Here is a 6137-nt window from a genome sequence, read left to right as displayed (position 1 = left end):
TAGAATTTTGAATAGATGACGGTGGGTGGCTCAATAACATATTAACATGGTACGTGCATTATATTATGTGCGAATTTTTAAATTAGTGCGCTATTTTAGGGGAGAATTGACCATTTTGGTATCCAAAAAATTTAGATCCTGACAAAAAAAATTATTAAAAAAATAATATCGACAAAACAATATTTAAATAATTTAAAAATGGAATAAAAATATTTAATAAATATTATATTTTTTATAAATAATAAAAATTTTTTGTATTTAATAAATAAATTATTTATTTGATCTAAATTTCAATAAAAATATTTTAATAAATATTTTAGAAAATACAAAAAAATTCACATAAAATTTAATTTTTAGATTTTTTATTTTTCAAAAAAAGGTAGTTATTCATAATAAAAAAATTAAAAAAATTACTTGACAACAAATTATCAAATTTTAAGAATGAAAATATCGTATTTTTTTTATAATATTTACATAAAATTATATCAAAATCTAATCTTTAAAATTATTTTTTAAATATATATTTAATATTTAATATTTTGATTATTAAAAAAAATTATTTTTTGTTTTTAGTAATAAATAAATATGCACAAATTAAAGAACAAAAAGATGACATCATTTAAATGAAATTCCGTTTATATTAATAATTAATAAATATACATAAAGGGAAACATTTATATAGCAATAAATAGTAATAAATGAATGGTCAATAAATACGTTAAACATGGAAATATTAAATAAGGATTAATTCCGTTTATATTAATAATTAATAAATATACATAAAGAGAAACATTTATAGTAATAAATGAATGGTCAATAAATACGTTAAACATGGAAATATTAAATGAGGGTTAATTTGGAAAATGAAAATCATCACTTGACGAAGACCTATGATGCGCAGACATTGACACGAATATTGAATACGATATAACATAGAATATGTCGACACGCAAATTTTAAAATTTTATAAGACATGGGGACACGCATACATATAAAATATAAAGTATTTTTTTGATAAATTATAATGATATTTTGATATTTTATTAATATTAAAATATAAATTCATTTTTTAATTATTTTTAATGTCGTATTTTAATTATATCAATTATATAAAATATTTTTTGTTTTAATAAATTTATTTCAAGAATATATGTTAAGAATAAGACCGGACACGCTGACATGTGATAGTATTTAGGTGTGTCCAAGTGTGTCCGGTAAAATTTTTTTTATGTTTTATTAAGATACGGTTTGGACATAGCATAGACATGCCTATCAGTTTAGTGTCGGTGAGTGTCGTGTCTGAAATATGTTCGACATGTGGACACTACGACAACTCAGCGAAATGTCCGAATTTCATAGACAAAGACTATTTAATAAATTATAAATTTGTAAAAAAGTTTTGTTGTCATTGAGTGCCTATAAATAGTAAATACTAGTTCTTTTGAGTCTCTTCTATAGTAGGGTATGAATTAAGTTTTCAAATTTGTGATATGAAAATACTTTTATATTTTTTCGTCTTCTTATTTGTTCTATGCGTAGACTTTGGTATGCATCTAATTTATCAAATAACATGCCATCATATTCTATTTAGATGTTGTCCTAAGATAATAAAATATTTGAGATGCCCCAAATAAAAAAACGTCTCTGTGTTTTCTTTGAGAAAAATAAAGATACAAAGACGCCAAAATTTAAAAAAATTGTTTTTATTTTATCTTCTTTTTACCATCCACAACAAATTACCTTCTTTTACTACTATTCTTGACAACTAAAGTTTTTGGCTCTCTGTACATTATGTTTTCTCCTGTTGAATGAATAGAAAATTTGTAAATTTTTGTTTCTAGAACAAAATCTTTTTTTTTATATCCTTCTTTCTCGCATTTATCTTTCACGATAGAAATCAAATGGAATCTAAAGACATACACTAAGATTATTCTCAATAAAAAATTAAATTTTATATATTTTTTATTAAAAATTTTTAAATTAATAAAAACATATATTTGCTATACTTTTGTATGATTTTAGTTATAACATTTTGATTTCAGCAATTGTTATATGATTTTAGTTTCTTCGCTAATGACTGTGTTTTATGTCTGAATATTTATAGGTAATAACCAAATTAAGATGACAGAGGCGAACAGGATAACATGCACGGGTTGTGCAGCCGGTGCTGAGTATTGTTCACCATCCAACCCAAAAAATAAATATGACCCAAATGCGGCATGTGATAGTATTTGCGTGTTTTTTCATGGTAGGGTTTCGACCAAGGGAGAATGCTTTCCAAACCACGGATGCGTTTGTACCTATCCAAATCCGAATCCAAGTCAGCAATGTCCCGATCCCCGGTGTTAATTTGTTATAATAATGCATGGGGAATAAAGTAGTGATGATGATTGTATTATTATCTATCAAATAACTAATAATTAAATAGTGGTTGTACTATGATTTATAAATTCTTGCCTTTCCCATTTTATCATTAATATCATATACTGAGTTTTTTTTCCCTTCTATAAACAATAAAAAATTCTAATCCTACACTAAACACAAACTCGATATGAGTAGATACCTATATATTGTTGTTAATGGCAAGGTTGCGAGAACCGAACCGGTCAATGAACCGGTAAGATAACTGGTTCACTGGTTCAACGGTTCGACCGGGGTTCAACCGGGGTTCAACCGGTTTAATTAAATATTCATTAAAAATTTAATATATAATTTCAAATATTTAAATTTGATCATTTCTAACCTAATGAAATCCAAAATTTCAAAATTTACCATAATGTTCTACACCCAAAAAAAATACTAACAACAAAATCTCCAACTAATCAGTAATCATCAGAAAATCAGCAACAAGCCAACAATATATCATCAAGCAACAACATCATCATCAATTTAGAAAATCAACAATTCAAAATAAGCAAACATCAACAAAATCAACTCAGCAACTCAGAATTAAACCTAGCAATTCACAATTAAACCCAACTCCAATTCAGAAATAAATAAAGGCACTAATCATCACTAATCAGTAATCATCAGAAAATCCACAAGCAGCCAACAATATATCATCAAGCAACAACATCATCATCATTTCAGAAAATCAGCAATTTATAATAAGCAAACATCAACAAAATCAGTATATTATTAACTCAGCAACTCATATTAAACCCAAATAACTCATAATTAAACCCAACTCCAATTCAAAATCAAAGGCACCAATCATCACTGATCAATAACCATCAGAGAATCAACAAGAAGCCAACAACATATCAGTAACAATATCATCATCATTTCAGAAAATCATTCTAGAATCATAAATCAACCATCAACAAGATTATTCCAGTTTCATAAAATAAGTAAGAGACTATGTACTCATTCACAATTTTAGACATAATGAAAATTTTGATGCCAAATGTAATTATATTTGTCCTGCATCTGTCTGCTTTCGAGTGAAGTGATTTGCAAATATGAAGACTGGGTCCTGCATCAACACTCAGAGTGCTTACTGCTTACCGGCGGCGAGGAGGAAGGGGAGTGACGGCGACGACAGAGGAGACGGCCACACCGGCGAACAGAGAGAGAGCGCTTGAACAGAGGAGACGGCGCGACGGCCGCAGAGCTTCCACACGATGGCGAGGGAGCTTCCTACGATGGCGACACAGCTTCCTAGGACGGCGACGGAGCTTCCACGGCGCGACACCGACGAACAGAGGAGAGGAGATGCGGTGGTTGTGGGTTCCGCGGGCCACACCGGCGAACAGAGAGAGAGAGAGAGAGCGCTTGAACAGAGGAGACGGCGCTTGAACAGTGGTTGTGGGTTCCGCTAGGGTTCTTTTCTGTTCTTCTTCCAATTGAGTTTTTGAGAGAGGAGAGGAGTCGATTGAGTTTTTGAGAGAGGAGTGGAGTCGATTTACTGATTTAGGGCTCGTTTCGTTTAGGCAATTACAATTAGGCGTTTTTTTTTTTTTTTTTTAACCGCAAAAAACCGTAAAAAAACCGGACGGTTCGTCCGGTTTACCGGTTAACCGCCGGTTCGACCGGTTTTTTCCCCGGTTTTTTGCCAGACGGTTTCTGACCTTACCCGGACCGGTTAGGTGACCGGTTCCCGGTTTTTCCGGTTGAACCGGCCGGTCCGGTTCGGTTTTCAGAACCATGGTTAATGGACACAAAGTATTCCTAATAATTATCGCACTAATTGCATTGTGTTTCTAGCTAAAGTCGTCGTCGACCAAATAAAGTTAAAGATAATTTAGAGTCTGTTTATTTTGTGTTCTAAAATTACATATTAAGTTTATTAATTAAATAAATGTTCATTAAAAATATAAAATTTTAAATTTTTAATATATATTCTATATGTATTAAATAAAAATATTTAAAAAAATTTTTAATAATAAACTTATCATATCTTTAGAAAATATGTTAACTAAATTTTTTTTTATTGGCAATAAATATATGTTCCTAAGGATATAAAATGTTCATTCAATCTTAATGAATATATGGTCTGATTTATAATAATTACTGTCGTCAGATTCGTTGAACCAAATTTGACAGAAGGAAGTAGTTATTTTATACTGGTTTTACTATAAAAAATTTTAATGATAAATCATAATATTCTGCTGGTATAATAAAAATACATTAGTCACAAAAAAAAAATACATTTTTTAAATAAAAAATTGACAGAAAAATTTACAATGAGGATATGACCGAAAAAATGAAGTGATAATAGAAACGAAGCTAGAATAAAATTTGAATAAAGATCAAAGTTTAATTTTTCAATGTAAAACGACTAAAATAAAAATTGTTAAAAAAATTAAAAGTAAAATTTATGAATAATTTATTAAAAAAAGGTTGAAGTTTAGGGGCCATTGTTTCGTTTGGCATATGAGTGGCAGTAGAAGCAGAAAGAAAAAGTGTAGATATTCAAAATAAAACCGTTCTGGACACATTTCAAGGGCATAGGTAGAGCACAGTAGGCATAACATAGTGCTCAAAATTCTAGCAGTACTAGCTCTTGATGTGGGAGCAATGTTATGGCTCATGATGAGATGAAATCTAAAGTAAATTTAAATCCAGCACCGACTGAACTATTCTAAATTTTTGTCATTCACTATAAAAGAAGGATATGAAATATGTCCAAAGTTTTTTGGTACCTAGACCCATAATAACATGATTGTCGATCCATGTGTTTTATTGTAAGTACTCCACCACCCTTTCTTTAGATTGTGGTGAGGTCTCTTCACAGCAGTAATTCATTAGCTTCATGAATAAACATATTGAGATTTAAAACATGGTTGAGATCCTGACCAAAAAAAAAAACAAAAACATGGTTGAGATTAAGTAATGAATAAAAATTTTTAAAATAATGTTATATATGTGTAAATATGTAATATTTATAAATTTGTAATGTTATAATATTTAAAATTAAGGACTGCTCAACCTATTAAAAAACACTAAAAATGCATCTAAGTCACCACTCTCATAGCACCTTCTTAACAGTACCACTAGTTTAATGACTCGTGCAACGCACGGGTATAGTTGAATCGTACAACAAAAGTATTTAACGAAAACAAAAACATACATCAAACCCTAAACGATATACAATACATTATCAGGTAATAAAAATATACTTATTTGTTATAGACATTAAGTGCAGATATTAAATATTAATCAAACAAATGCATATCATTAAGCATTAATTAAAAGAATAATTATTCTCCACATACAAGTTATTTTTCGATACAAGTTTATACAAGTCATTTATATTCATACGCGCACATTTTTCTTCGTGCCATTACTGCACGTTCTTCTTCTCTTTTCTTCTTACTGCACGTTCTTCTTCTTCTTTGTTTTTTTTTTTTTTCGTTATCATCGTCACCAACACCACCTCCTCCTCCTCTTTCTTTTTCATTGAAATTTCTTCTCCTCCTTCCTTTTCCTCCTTCTCTCCCATCATCAGTTATCTCGTTGTTGAAGATAATGAATAATTCAAGTTCAGATTTTCAATTGAACTACAATGAAATTGGTTATTGTTTTGAATCTAATCAAGTGGCTAAGGTGTGGTTCGATTCTAGTTAATGTTTCGTTAGTAGTTTATGATTCTGTAGGTGAATAATGTTGTTTTTGTTTGTGAAAATTGTTATTCA

The 6137-nt window shown here is 29.5% G+C and overlaps 1 long non-coding RNA gene across 1 annotated transcript; it reads left to right on the top strand.

Annotated features, from left to right (window-relative positions):
• The first annotated feature begins 1427 nt into the window (after nucleotides 1-1427).
• On the top strand, nucleotides 1428-2468 carry LOC107612314 (uncharacterized). Its single transcript, XR_001613691.3, has 2 exons — nucleotides 1428-1545; nucleotides 2105-2468. It is a non-coding gene; the product is annotated as an uncharacterized LOC107612314 (long non-coding RNA).
• Nucleotides 2469-6137: the final 3669 nt, after the last annotated feature.

Source organism: Arachis ipaensis, chromosome B8 (assembly GCF_059453495.1).
Source record: "Arachis ipaensis isolate K30076 ecotype BB chromosome B8, ASM5945349v1, whole genome shotgun sequence".
Classification (NCBI taxonomy): Eukaryota; Viridiplantae; Streptophyta; class Magnoliopsida; order Fabales; family Fabaceae; genus Arachis; species Arachis ipaensis.
The sequence above is the reverse complement of the archived record's forward strand: the minus strand, read 5'-3'. Positions and strand labels throughout refer to the sequence as shown.